Source organism: Haemaphysalis longicornis, unplaced genomic scaffold, assembly GCF_048455015.1.
Source record: "Haemaphysalis longicornis isolate Haplotype H1 unplaced genomic scaffold, Haemaphysalis longicornis Haplotype H1 scaffold_9, whole genome shotgun sequence".
In the NCBI taxonomy this organism is placed as follows: Eukaryota; Metazoa; Arthropoda; class Arachnida; order Ixodida; family Ixodidae; genus Haemaphysalis; species Haemaphysalis longicornis.
Window position 1 is genome coordinate 112,944,485 of NW_027526460.1, and position 15,137 is coordinate 112,959,621.

At 48.1% G+C, this 15,137-nt stretch overlaps 1 protein-coding gene across 1 annotated transcript in view; it reads left to right on the forward strand.

Annotated features, from left to right (window-relative positions):
• The window catches only part of Tusp (WD40 superfamily protein Tusp), a 159,231-nt gene that overhangs the window by 53,477 nt on the left and 90,617 nt on the right, over positions 1-15,137 (forward strand). The window lies entirely within an intron of this gene.

Below are 15,137 nucleotides of genomic sequence, written 5' to 3' on the forward strand. Positions count from 1 at the left end.
TGTCTGTCTGTCTGTCTAGTGGCCAGGCTGTAGGTCACGGGGGCCAACCCCGTAGGCCACCGCTGGGTAACGGCAACGTCAACGTGATTGTACAGCATGCTGCGGGTACCGGTTCGCGACGGTAAAGTTCAAGGCGTAACGTCAGGTCTAGCGTCAGGCCAGAACATAACCTCGCATTCGCACTGCTCCTGCGTCATGTGTTTGGGCAGCGCCGCATGATTGCAGGTTTCGATAGATGTCAGATGATGATGCTTGTAACGTCAACCGCAATATACCTGTTTTCTCGTCACCAAGCGAAAAACGTTTGCTGGTACGTTCTTTGCTGCTGCCCTAATCACCACTTATGTCATTGGCGTGCTAAAATTACGCATGGCGACCTAGGTACATGCCTCTAACTCACTTGTCTAAGTCAAAGACCACAACGCATTTACTAGGTCCACCGGAAGTCAGCTGGAACTGCGCAGCCGCAGTGGCGTGGAGTATAAAGGTTTGGCTCTCATTAGGAGGCCGTGGGTTCGATGCCGCTCAAAACTCAAATTTACCTCATTTTTGTTTAGCTTGTTTTTACTCAAGTTGCTTTTATTCTCCGTGCTTTTTCGCCCATTGTCGCGTGGGTTCAGGAGCCGTTTCTGTCGCACAGACACAGAACGCCTGGCGGCACCTTTTTCAGTCGACGAACCATTTCACGCGTTCGCATTCGCATTAGAAACTCGTTCTGCGGAGGTACATTCCATTGTTTTGGCTAGCGCCACTTCGCTAGTAATGGAAGCAGACGAGGGGCCTTGAACGCCTGTGTCAGCAACGTCATACGCCGATTCTAGTGTGTCTTGTGCCCAGTTGCACGTTTTCCTACTCGCAAGCATTCTTTGTTTTATGACATTGATTCAGAGGCTGCACACTAGGCCCGAACGACGTTGCCTAGCAACTCTATAGCTTGATTGAGCAGTACTCTTTATCTCTGCGTCATTCAAACACACTTGAAACACGATAGGCGCGATTTAAAGGTGTGACATTCAGGGCTGTCGCTCTAAATTGAGACAGCTGATGCGCGCAGCATACCACAGTGAATAACTTAGCCATCGTATTGGGAGTACAGCTCATTCTCTCTGTGAGTGCCTAGCTCTACGTGAAGCAGAAATTCGGCAGTCGGCTAAATTCACTTGTGTCAAGTAACATTCGGGGAGAATTTGGTGACGTGCAATTTGGAATAGATGCATGTTCCTCTATTTGCTGCAATGAATTCTTGATTTATTGTGATATCATTTTAAATATATGCTTTAAACAATATCTGGTGTCTTTCAAGATATGTTTTTGGTCTTAATAATAATAGCAGAATATGAAAAGCAGTAACTGAAAGCGTAAGGAAACCTTTCCTTCAATCCTTCAATCCTTTCCTTTCCTTCGATCCTTCACTTTTTACTCTCACTCACCCACTCGCTCACTCACGAAATAATTAAATCATAAATAAAAGTGAACGAAGCTCACACTAACGCGCAAGGCTTGAAGGTAGCGAGCCTGTACGCAACCTTCACGGCCATCACGACGGTTAAGTCCACGATTGCCGCCGATTTGCTTCTTCTTCGCAGCCGCAACGACCTATACTCCATCATTGTTGCTATAAGCGTGAGCTTCCTTCATTTTATTGGAAGTGATAATCATTGGACACCACCTTGGAGGGGCGTACGCTGTGGCGTGTCTTTCTCGTTCCGAGCTCGTGTTGCCACGATTCCGGCTAACGCTGGAGTCTCTCTCGTTCCGAGCAAGTGTAGCCACGATTGCGGCGAATGCTCGAGTTTTTTGACCAATTGTGGCCAATCTCCATAAGAAGGTACGCTTGGCTTGACAAACGGGCTCAGGGGACGCTGGGCGGTCGTCGCGAGGCACGCACACACGAGCGCTACGCATTTTTTTGGTTTTGTTAACAGCCGGGCGGTCGCAGCGTTTGCAATTTCTTGGTATTTTTAACTGCGGACACGAAAAATTGCGATTTGCTGAACACCTTCGCTGTTAAGATAAAATGATTAATTGCGCGAAGTATTTAAAGGAGGAACAAACATTGAATTTGCAGCGCTGTGTACAAAAAAGAAAATCAGAATTTTGTTGTTGAAAAGCACGCCTCAGCAGCATCGATAGCGATGGTTTTTCTAGGATAGTCTGCGCTGAAGGCGCTAGAAGCAAAACCCGGTGGACAAAAAAAAAAAAAAAAAAAACCTTTACAAAAAGTGCACACCAGCATCCTTCTCTCGTTCCCCACGTTTCCCTCATAATTACCTGACATGGTTGGGGCGTTTCTCTTTCCAGGGTTGCGAAATTTTTTTCGCTGCTTCACTGATATTGCCCCAACCATCCGTCTAATATATGATCGCTTGCGAATTCAGCGTGTGTGGTATTAATATCCTCAAGAGGTCGCTCCGGAAAATTAGCGTCTTCATAACTGAATTGACGCGTGGCCTAGGGAAACGACCTTTGCGTCGACGACGTTGAACGCAGAACTTGATGGTCAGCGCTCCTGTCTCGATCTGGAGCGATCACTGTGACCGGAGTGACCGAAACCTTCATAATTACTGTTCATTATTCGAACAAAGAAAACTTCATACATCCTTCAACTGTGGCAATAAAAACCCTATTTCATAATTTTCGTGCCACCACCAATTCTCGTCATATATAAAAAGAAGAAAAAATAAAAACCTCGCGTTTTTGCCTCATAAATGCCCCATTTAGCGCCATCTATGGAACGAAGGGGAATTTATAATTCAGTGTGCATGTGCGTACATCACTTGTATCCAGTATCGATGACCGTTTTTTGCATTCACGCTTGGTTTCGTGATATACTACTAAAGTCGCTCAAACGCCAATTATAACAGATCCCACGCAGGCAGAAGAAATTAGGAACAAGATGTGGTCTGAACCAGGACAATGCCAACATATAAGGAGGCTAAAGCAAGATGCTGATTACGCAGAAAGAAGTAGAAGTTACAGCGAAACGCTTGCAGCAGAGTCAAGGTGCTAGTAACGGGTGGCCATAAAAATTGACCTCGAAGCTAAGACCGCGCTAATCGTTGCATATGCCCGCGTGACTAGAATAGGAACGAAAACGCACAGGAGGCCGAGAAAAGAAACAAGCCCCTCGTCTCTCGTAAGAAGCTTACCAAGAAGGTCAAATTTCCACGTTACCATTACTTTCTGGGTGGACTGCTCTGAGTGTGCTATTTCCCTCTCTCCTGAATTCCCCATAAAACTTGGTTGCTTTCCTCTTTGCGGAAGAATTCACCCCATATAGATCTCGTACTTGTGAAACTGTTATATTCGCCGTCGCATGTTTGTCTGAACTACGTAGTATTAAGCTTTTTAGGCCAGTGGCTGTGTGCGTACAACTTGCGTTTTCCGGCACTGTGCGTTCTCAGTTCGCGCCGAGACGGGAGAGCGTCTGTGTTTCTTCCAATCTGGCATACAGCTAGGTTGTTGTGCCAGAAGTTCCCACGAACCGCTCTATAACGCACGTAAGGCTATCGCACCGTCTCGCGTCTGTCCGTGATGCCTTTGGCAGCAGCGTCACGTCGGGCCACTTTTACGGAGAAGTAAGGCGTGGCCAGGGGCGGACACGGTCGCGGCTTCAATCGCCGCCAGCTTGCCGCGCTCGATCGATGCGCGCGCGAGCGTGCCGGGGCATCGTGCGGCAGCTGACGCAGCCGGCGCCCTGGGTGCCGCGTGGACGGAGGACGACACGGCCGCCACCGACCCTCCTGACGTTCGCCGCCTTCCTTTCTTCGTCTTCCTCGCCTCTGCCTTCATCCCTTTTCTTGTTTTTATTTCTTGTCTGCCATATGTTTCCCCACTTTTCCTGCCAATTTCATCTCTTCTCTCTCTTCTCCCTCTCCTGCTCTTCCTTTCTCTATCACATTTCCCCGTTTTCCTCCCCTGCATTCATTGGGCCATCGCCATTGCCCGAGGCTCCTATACACAAGCCCCGGGTTTTGTTGTTGTTGTTGCGCTTTTAGGTTTTCTTACCTCCTCTTCTTACTCCTTTTCTTACACTCATTTCTTTCTTGACTTCGTTTTCCAGGCTGTCATTTTGTTGCGGCACCCCGTCTCTGGTACTGCGCGTTTGCTTCAGCTGATCGATCTGCTTTTCTTGGGGGGTAGCTGGTTAAGAGAGGAGGGGGATGCAGAAGCATCTTTCCTCCCTTGGGTGATTTTATATGTTAGCGCCGGTCCACCCACCGTTAGTCACTGGATTTCCCAGAAACGCGCTTCCAGCTCATAAAATTTATTTGAAAAAAAGAAAAAAGAAAAGGCAGAGGAGGTTTGTTAGGAAACCGGCGATAACTGAGGGGTAGTACGTCGTAGCATATTCTTGTTTAGACAAAACAAAGAATGCGTTCATCTTACAGGCAAAAGTAATCACCGTCATCTTCTCACTGGCTTCTCTGTGGCATCGCTCTATTTGTAAATTCATCATTAGACTTATAAGTGATATGGGACTTTTCTGGGTAGTGCTGATTACGTGCCGTAGTCTGACTCAAATATTTTCTGTTTATTGGCGGTAGGACGTCCTCCAGAGAACTTTAAATCCAATCAACGATTATAATTTTCTGTGCATTATTGATGCTACCGAAATAGCTTTAGTGGACGCAATTATCAACGCTACAGCATCTAATATTCTGCTAGCAGCGGACATGCAACTTCACAGGGTAATTCATTTCCCACCTCAGGACGGCGCACAAACAGTAGAAACGAAGAAAGGGGAACCAGGCATAATTTTTCAGGAAGAAGTTTCTAACCAAATTTCTGGTTCGATTGAAAAACGACAATTCGAATTAAATTTCAGCGGCTGACTAATTAGCCACCACGAAAGAACAGTCTTGTTAGCTTTTAGGTATTTCTTAAGTGCAAAAGCCTATGAAAATAATTTCCGTTCTCTCCAATTTTCTTTTGGGTATTTTTTTCTAAACCATCACAGAAATAAGTGTGAAGTACGTATGTATTCCTTTCTGAAACTGGAACATTTTTCCAAATTTCTGCTTTATAATCTACAGTCAGAGAGGGCCAATCGACCGTTTTGCTAGCTTGCGCTGGCCCTTGGCTCACTTTGCGATACAAAATATTAAACTGCGGTTCTCTATGCTTCTAATGTTATAGAAGTTAACTGTTACTCTAAATCAGGCACGAGAACACATCGAAAACATGCATTGTGAAGAGAGCCTCTTCCACTTCGATGCGATGGCGACAAAAAAGCAAAGTCACGTGGGCTCCGTTGAAGATGGCAGAGCGAACAATGACAACGCTTGAGAATACATATGGATGTTGCTCGTCTGACATTCAAAAGAATGAGCAGTGAAATTCTGGGAAAAAGGAGCAGAACGGCTGGATGCCGCGCGTTTCAAAGAGGGCTCTCAAATAACAAAGAAACAAACCAAACTGTAAGAGGTCCTGGAAACGGAACACTGAATAGTATGAAAGCAAAGTGAGTCTGCGAAAAGAGCCGAACCGCAGATGAAACAGCGCCTGTTTTGACATTCGAGGGGACATAACAATGAAATGGCCTCGACGTGGGCGCCCTGCGAAGCAGGCAGAAATGCCGCGTTTTTCGTGCCGAGATACGCGGACCGGAAAAAAAAAGTGGTGCTTTCGGTTTTTTCCCCCTTAGGGAAAGTGAATTTTACCTCGTTTGCTTTGTTCCGTTTCTCGAGAGAAAAAAGACGATTTCTTCCTCCTGGCTTGAGCCTTTTTGCCCATCGCGTGAAAATATCAGAGAGATGCACGAAAGACTCAGAACTATCCCAGAGTTAAAAGCAGCTTTACTAAAATCTGCCTTCCGGGATCTGTTCTTGGTCGCTGAACCGTGGCATGCTCATCTATGATCAAGTGGAATAGGTAAATTAGCGTTTTAGCGGCAACCATAGTTCTAACCCGAAGTATAAAATTTTAGTCAACGTTTAAACGTTTCAGTTCACGGTTTTATTTTTTCCTTCTTCATCCATGATGACTTTGTAGTGGTCTGGCACCCTCTATTTTGAGGTGGGAAGCGCTATGTCCAGCGAGTTCCTTTCATGGTTTGAGTTCTGGTTTGAGGCCTGTGCACCTGTTCAAACTTACTTTTATACGGCCTGCCCATTTGCTAGCACGAAGGATATTTATCATTCGCAGGAAAGCTTTGGCGCATGCCGTTCCTTTTCATGACCAGCTCTGGAATGCGTCCACTTTCCGGGGGCCGAAATTTTGACGTCGTGTGATTTGGAGCGAGGGAAGCTCTCACGCAATCGTTCTTTTTTTTATGCTACTAGTGAACAAAGGACTGCCTGAACAGTCATACATTTGCATCCGGGACTAGTTTGGCTGACTTACACTTCTTAAGATTGATTGATTGATTGATTGATTGATTGATTGATTGATTGATTGATTGATTGAGTGAGTGAGTGAGTGAGTGAATGAGTGCGTGCGTGATTGAGTGAGTGAGTGAGTGATTGAGTGATTGAGTGAGTGAGTGAGTGAGTGAGTGAGTGAGTGAGTGAGTGAGTGAGTGAGTGAGTGAGTGAGTGAGTGAGTGAGTGAGTGTGAGTGAGCGAGCGAGTGAGTGAGTGAGTGAGTGAGTGAGCGAGTGAGTGAGTGAGTGAGTGAGTGAGTGAGTGGGAGTGAGTGAGAGTGAGTGAGTGAGTGAGTGAGTGAGTGAGTGAGTGAGTGAGTGAGTGAGTGAGTGAGTGAGTGAGTGAGTGAGCGAGCGATCAACAGGAACGTGAAATAAAAATATTGCCACACTAAAGTTAAAATCGGTTGCAAAAACACTTTTGGCTTGTAATGTTCTCTCGAGATTTCATTTTTATTTGACAGTACATGCGGAAAATTATAACCCAAAACAAACCACGCGAAAGAAGCCTGATATGAGGTCATCGCCGCGATATTTCTGCTGCCCCCTTCATTTTGGCATTGCTGACTACGTCCCTTGTCGCTGAGGTCATCCGTATGAGTCACCCCTTTCTGCGGTCGTAAAGAAGACGTTAACGAGACAAGGGGACCATGGATCCGTGATGCTGTTGTCAACGGCCTACAATATACGCTGAGCTGCTAAAAGGGAGGATGCTGCAGAGTATTCCAACCAAAAACACGAAATACAATAAGCACTGCGTATATCGCGGGGCCTTGTTTTCGCCCCTTGCGAACTTTATTCGGTCCAAGGAAGGACACCGTAAATACCCAAAAAAAGCACTAGAGACGGATCGCCTATATCCAGAATAGCGTTTTGTGAAATAAAATCTTGGCTTTTCTTTCCTGTATTGCTCACGCCTTTTTTTTCTCTTTACGGTTGCAGTGTGGCGCAGTTGAAGCACTAAGCGATATTTGCCTGCGTGTGTGCTCTAGGAGCAGCAGGCGCCTGTCGGGAATGCGGCTGCAGCGTTCTGTTTGGCGGTTGCGCAGAGGACGTCGTTGTCCGAGCCGGCTGCCAAAAAGAAGAAAAGCGCGAAAATATAAGACCCTGCGTTCTACAAAATATGACATCGCCCTTCATCTTGCACGCCTATGCGAATTATCTGAATTACGATCATCAGATAATAGAACGCGAACAATAAAATGGAAGCATAAATGCAAAAAGTTGTCTTCGTTTAAATTTTAAATATTGGCTGGACTGAATTTCAGCATGTGATCACTGCATATTTAAATTACGCCTTTATTTTACACCTAGAGAGCCAATAGTTAGAAACTTTCGTTTCGTTTATGTTGTGTTTATGTTTATTTCCCAATTTGTTTCTAAATGTTCATCATTTTCATCATTATTGTTATCATCATCACCACCATCATCATCATCATCTCCACCACCACTATCATCATCCTATTGAGGTCCTATCATCATCCTATCACCTTTCTAGAATACGAAGGCCTCTCCCATTAACCTCCACCTGCTCCTGTCTGCGCCGCGCGAGTACATTCCCTGCCTCCGAATTTTTTTATTTCGCACATCCATCGCGTTAATGGCCTTGCCCTTCTTTTAGACTTGTCTCTTGTTACGTTAGAACGTTAAATTATCTCAAATAAAAATAACGGCCGCAGGCAAGGATTAACAGGGTGCTAGAAGCTTGCGGCGCAGCGAAAAAGCTAAAAAGAAAGTAACGTAAAGTAATTAAATATTTTCAAGGACAGGTCAGTGCATAGAAACTCTGCATTCATTTAGCTCAGAGACTTAGAGCCGTACTATAGTTATAATATGTAAAACTGAACGAGAGGTTTTCCCTTATGTGCGCGAAGCCTGCTTTCTTCTCAATCGGTGTTGCAAAAACGGACCCGACCGGAACGGGTTCCGTAAAAAGCCGCTCCTCGACCGAATTCAGCCTCCCTATCGCAGAACCGGTTTTAGAAATAGCAGAATCCCTTCCGTTGGCTTCCGCTTTTATAGCACGGACCGCGAAGAAGACAGGCAGAAATGAGTAGCAACTCGGCCTGCACAGCGTTTCTCCGAGTCCCGTTGGAAAGAATTTCATTCGTCAGCACAGCTCCGGCACCCCGTGCCATTACCACCACTACTTTCACTTGAACAGATGTCGAGACTAGAGATTTAAAAAGTTTTTTTTAATGTTTTCTCCAGTTTATGTAAAAACAATTAAATGCGGTAGAAAGTTTCAGAAACGAAGTGCCCGGGAAACTTTTCTGCGCGTTAACTTCGTTCAGCAACGAACAATTTTCGTTTGTTCGTTGCTGAATGTGTACGCGGCCTAAGTTTACAGCTGCTTTATGGCCACCCACTAACATACTTTGGTTCTCCGCGTCGGCGTTGTTTCACAATGTGATGTGTCAAGGGCTGTCTTGCGGTTCATGCAAATGCGAACAACTGGGCGGAGAAAAAACAGGAAGAGATTTGGATAGATGGTGATGGCGTTCTATACGGGTCACGAGAGACCGTAGAGCTCAGCAGACACCGGAGAAATATACAAAGCGCTGCCGGCGTCCACATGTCGTCGTTGTCAAGAAGGACTGCACTCGCGCTCTATATCCGCCACTGCTCGCCCTTGATAAATTTTGCCGTATTTGGGTTGACAGCACTCTGCCATAACTTACCCTGATGTTTAGTCCATCTAGCCTGGTTTCCCTTTCTTCCACTTCTTCTTTTTGGACAATCGTTGAAAACCGCCGCGTTTAACCCTTGCTCGTAAAAGATGGCGAAGCGAGCGAGCATCGTCAACTGGGAGCAGTTTTCAGTTGCTGTTGGCGGACGTCGTTACCATTCGTTCCCTTTTCGAATTTCCTTTTATTTTTGCTCCACCATTTCTCTCCCTTGCGAGAAGAGATAACGCTCTTTCTGTCGACAGCGCAGAGGGCACAAGATATGGAGACGGAGCAAAAAGCGTGAAGGTTTATGCCTTTAGTCCGGCCTCTCTTGACGCTCCGGGTTGGACATCTTTTTTTGTCCTGGGTCGCCGGGGACTTATCTGCAGCGACACGTTTCCCCTTTGACACTCTCGGCATGCTTCCCCGTTATGTTGCTACACAAAGAAGCGCAGGGATAGCAGACAAAGGTCGTTAAAGAAGGAGGTCAAGAGGCGATAACATAAGCTTTTAGCATCCGGCGTCAAGCGCAGAAGCGTCCGTTAGAATATGATATTGTAGTACGTGTCATTATTACACACTTCCATTACGAGATGCACCTGAGTAAATCAGTACGAATCTGCATTGTCAGGCGTGGCGGTAAAAGTAGGGCATATACAGTAATACCCCGTTAATTCGAACTCGCATATCTCGAAAAATCGGCAAGGTCGACATTTTCCGGGCACCGAACAATTTTCTATACATCCCATGTATTTGTTGTCCTATATTTCGAAGTACTTTTTGGCAAAACTGCGGATATCTCGAAATCGTGACTGATAGTGGAACCAAAATTTCGCCGCTGCGGACCGTTTCACAAGATTCGCGCGATGTTGCCGCGCCCAAGTCTCTCGATTTTTCTCTCGTTTAGCCGCACCTACTACAAAGCCGATGTTTTCCCCCAACGTGAAGTCTGAGCCTAGAGGGAATATCAACTTCGTCAAGCAACCTTGTGGCACGTCATACGACGGTAGAAACAGGCGCAGTGGTACTAGAGTGTACTAGAAGTTTTAGAGTGGCCCGACCGGCCGCGCAGAGAGGTGCTCGTTTCGCGCAGAAAATAGCGGCGGCGCTGTAGTCAACAACAACTGAAAGCGGCGGCTGGCCGCGCGTACGGCCACGCGCCCAGTCGGGCCAGAAAACGCTGCTTCTTTACGCGCGGAGCGCTCGAAATTTGTTCTGGGGGACGTCCAATTGCTTTAATATACTGTAGGTACAGTGGACTGTGGGTAACGAAAGGAATAATAAACGCTGCAGCTCATTTTGCGTTAGTTTTGCCTTTCCCGCTCGACAACAACGACAAAATTACGGATTTTTCTTAATTGAGTGCAACATTCTTAGCGGATTTCAAATAAAGTATTTGCATCGACATTTTGGCTATTCCAACTTCCCATCAAAATTTATTTTGCCTGAAATTGCCTGATATGAACCAGTTCATGATTGCTTGATGAGTGTGTCCTTATTGTGCTGCTTGATGGACATAATTGGTCGACACAAATGACATGAAAAAATATGAGGACTAGGATGATGGCTTTTCAGAAGAATTTCTTATTTATTGTCTGGCACTTTACGCTCCGACTGCAGTTATGTGGGGTGTTTGTTTTTTTATTGCGTGAGTTGTTATTTAAGCAGTGGCCCGCTTGTGATAATTAGGGGTCACCGTGGTGTTAATGCTGTCGCCTGTCCGAACAGAAAATTACACGCGCAAGGGAGATATCTTTTTAAATAAAAAGGGGATAGCCCAGCGGTTAGCTCAGTAGTCCCAATCACCGTCTTTCACAGTACTATGCCCACAACATTCTATTAATCGCACCACCTCTCACCTGATTCGGTCAAGAAAGGAGTTCAATCAAATTAACACAAATTTAATTCACAAGTATGCTGAGAGTATAATTAGACGCACATAAAACCAAAGCAAAGCATAGATCAGGAAATATATTGACCGCGTCAAAAATGGAATATAACACGGGAAATCATACACAGTCAAGAAAGCTAACTTTGAGGTTCAAATAAACGGAACAAGAACAAAATACACATTGTGTTTTCATTTTCAATAGCCCAGCATATAAAATGTTACGCGGGAAATCATGCACAATGTCTACACAGGTAACGGTTTAGAAATGACGCTAACAGGGAGATTTAAATTGACATTTTTGGCCAACGCATTTTCATAACTCGCCTGCGATCATTAGCGACAGCTAAGTTTAAGGTGTTGCTCGCGCCTTCACGTGTAATCGCGAAACTTGTTTAAACCTTTTATATAGAAATGAATCCGTGTCACAATGTATACAGAACCAACCAAATTTGCTGTCAAGGTCTCACTGTGCTGGTCGCAACCAACGCCGTTAAGGTGTTTCTTGTGAATAAGGGCTGCAGCACATCCATAAGGCTGTCATGGTGGAGCCCTTTGTCGCTGAAGCAACCGGTAAAAACGTCCTCCAGATCGCTAATAACCTTTAAAAAATGCACGGAAGGATTCAGAAGTTCCCAAAATTACAAGAGGTAGTAAACACAGCGGCATCTTCCCCTGGCATGCAGGAAGCAGTAGTTGGTCCTGCAGACTTGGCACTGCATTTTCAGTACACACTTACTGACCAAGTGCGTGCGACATAGTAGGTTAATAAAATAAGAAAGCCCACTAACGACAGTACAAGCACCAACGTTAGGGGTATCTCAGAAGAAGGCTAATAGTTTCGTTCCAAATAGGAACGTAAAAAAACAGCAAACTTTTTTCAGCCTATAGAATGTGCGCCCCGCCGCTTTTGCTCCACGCGCTGAGTCAAAAAGGGGAAGGGAAAACATTCCTGGTGCCTGTCCGTCAAATTAATCCCTCGTTAACTCGAACTCATGCTATCTCAGAATATCTCCTCGAAACTTCTTCTTTCCGTGTGTTTACCTCCCATAGATCATACGCATTTGCCCGCTTTATCTCGAAACGTTTTTTTTTTTTTGGAGGACCACGGATATCTTGAAATACTGGCAGAAAGGACACAAGGCAAAGTCCGCTACAGGCAGCTGATAAGGTCCCCGTTCGAATGCTTACTCCCACTACGCACCGAACGCGGCCGTGAAGTGCAAGTTTAATTACGCGGACTACGCGTCCCCGTTACCGGAATGCTGTCTGGCGCGTACATCATTGAGATAGCTGTGGACGACGCAGCTGATCACGCGGAGGAGGAGGAGCCCCCAGAAGTGACTACGACGGCAGATACAACATACAACAACGGCCGACACAACATAGATGCTGCGTCTGCTTCGTAGCAAGGTAGAATGTAGCGGTGGCGACCACCAATTCCGCAGGTTCGACACACGATATATGCAGACGACATTACGCTGTGGGTCCCCGGGGGGAGCGACGGCCACATCGAGAGTTCGCTGCAGGAGGCGATAGCGGCGATCGAACAGCAGCTGGCGGGCACCGGACTAAAGTGCTCCCCGCAAAAGTCCGAGTTGCTGGTGATTCCACCGCCGGGCAGGTACCGCAAGAGAGCCGAGGAAGAGGCGAGTAAGATCAAGTTGTTCACGTGCGATGGGACGGAGATCCCCAGAGTCAGCAAGCTGCGAGTGCTCGGGATGCTGCTGGAGGCGAACGGTGGCAACGGAGCCACGGTGGAGAGAGTAATCACAAAGATGGGAATGGCCACCAAACTGATCAAGCGGGTGGCCAACAGATACAACGGCATGAAGGAGGAGAGCCTGTTGCGGTTGGTGCGGTCCTTCGCCACGAGCCACGTTGCCTACGTGGGCGCCTTTCACCCGTGGAAGCGCAACGAGAGGGACCGCATCAATGCGGCGATCCGCAAGACGTACAAGGCGGCGCTGGGGCTCCTGAACAGCGCCAGCACGCAGAAGCTGCTGGAGCTTGGCGTCCACAACACGCTAGAGGAGATCGGGGAGTCCCAGCGAGCGTCTCAGCTGGAAAGACTGCAGACCACGCGGACCGGAAGAAATATCCTGAAAAGCTTGGGCCTGGGTCAGAGCAGAAGACTACAGGAGAAGAACGGCCTGCCGGAGGAGGTGCGGAAAAGAGTGCGGGTGCTGCCGCTGCCGCGGAACGTACACCCCGACAGCAACCGAGAACGGCGGGCGGCCAGGGCCAAGGCGCTGGCCGAGATCTACAACGACGACGCCGGGGCCACTTACGTGGACGCGGCGAGGTGCCCGGACCGCCCGAACACGTACGTGACCGTAGCGGTGTCGGCCAGGACCGGAGAGACGCGCAGCGCCTGCAGCGTGAGGGTCTCGACCGCCGCGCAGGCGGAAGAGGTCGCGATCGCGCTGGCGCTGGCGGATCCGGAATGTACCACGATCTTGAGTGACTCTAGGACAGCCATATCGGGATATGCGAAGAACGCGGTGTGCGCGCAGGCCGCGAAGATAGCTGGTGGTGCCCGTGCGGGGGGCACGTGCGAGCAGGTCACTTACGTCCGGTGGTTCCCGGCGCACTCGGGGACCGCGACGGGAGCGTACCCGAACCGCAACGAGACTGCGGACGCCGTCGCGCGTGAACTTTCCGGTCGCGCGGCGCCACCCCGCGCCTCACGCACGGAGGGTGAAGAGGCAACGGAGCAAGAACCTCTACTCAACGGTGGAGAAATCCTGCAGTGGTACAGGCTCGGCAGGAGGGAGCGGCCGCCGCCGCACCCGAGGCTCACCCGAGCCGAAGCCGTCCTGTATAGACAATTGCAGACCGACTCGGTACTGACTCCGGTGTTGGCGCGATACGTGTGCCCCGAGGTATACGTGGACGCAAAGTGTAGTGAGTGTGCGTGTGCGAATGCGACGGTGGCCCACTTGCTGTGGGGTTGTGCGGAACACAGTGCGCGGGGGTATGACGAGAGTCTGCCCCAGGAAGCCACGGACTCGATCAACTCTCACGAGTACGAAACACAGCGAAGGACAATCCAGCGGCTCGAGGCGGCTCTCGGCCGGCAGAAGCGCAGGGAGGCGCAGGCGAGGGGAACGGGGGGTGACCCCCAGAGACCTTTGTGGCGCCGCCCGCGCGGAAGCCCGGGCCGAGGCATCGTCGCGAGGACGACAGTATAGTCGGGGTGGGGGTGCCCTGCGTCGCACTTGAACCCACCTCCGCAGGATATTTATTTCACAATAAAGTCATTTTCTCTCTCTCTCTTGAGAAGCTCGAGTAGGCTTTTCTGGTATGCAGATACGAACGCGACAGAGCCGAGCACAACACAGTTCTTTCTTCTGCAATAATAAAAGTTTATTTTTCCTGCGAATTATTTTGTCTTTATAACGAAATCTCCCCTGTGCAATCGTGCTTTTGTTAGAAGCACTAGCTGCTATTTCAGGGACCTCCACAAATTTCCTGCATTTGACTAAACTCGGAACTCCGCGCTTATCTCGAAATTTTCAGCTAATTTTACGACTTTGAGTTAACGAGAGATTACTGTAGATCAACAACGTTTTTAGAATACGCATCAAAACATGAGAAAGTATTTGGGCGGGGGGGGGGGGGGAGGGGGTTAGATAAATGTTGGGTCGTACTAGTTTAAAGTTTGATCAAGCGGAGTCATAACGGTCTGCGTGTACTTTCTAAATCACCAAAGTAGATTTAGCTGAGCAAAGGCGCGGGTTTGATTCCCGGCCACGGCAGCCGCTCGTGTGATAGAGGATAAAAGCGAAAAACGCTCGTGTCTTCGAGATTTTGGCTCATGCTAAAGATCCCCAAATGGTCAAAATGAATCCGGAGCCCTCCACTACCGCTTGCCTCATCGCCTGTGTAGCACCGGCGCGTTAAACCTCATAATTCAAACTAAATCAGCTGAGCAAGCGCAAAACACCGCAGCGAGCAAAGCAAATCTTGCCGCGCGCAGGTGCCGGGGAGCGTCGGCTGTTCAGTTGTCGGCGACAGCAGCGCCGCCGCTATACCGGTATTATTTTCTGCGCGAAAGTCGACCCGGCGGAGCAATGGGAGAGGCCGCCGCTCGGGCCACTCTAAAACTTCTAGTACACTCTAGTGGTACAGTGTACTATACTCGGTGACAACTTAAGAACGGCAACGATGATGATGATGATGATGATTGCTATTGGTCTCCCCTTTGAAGCGG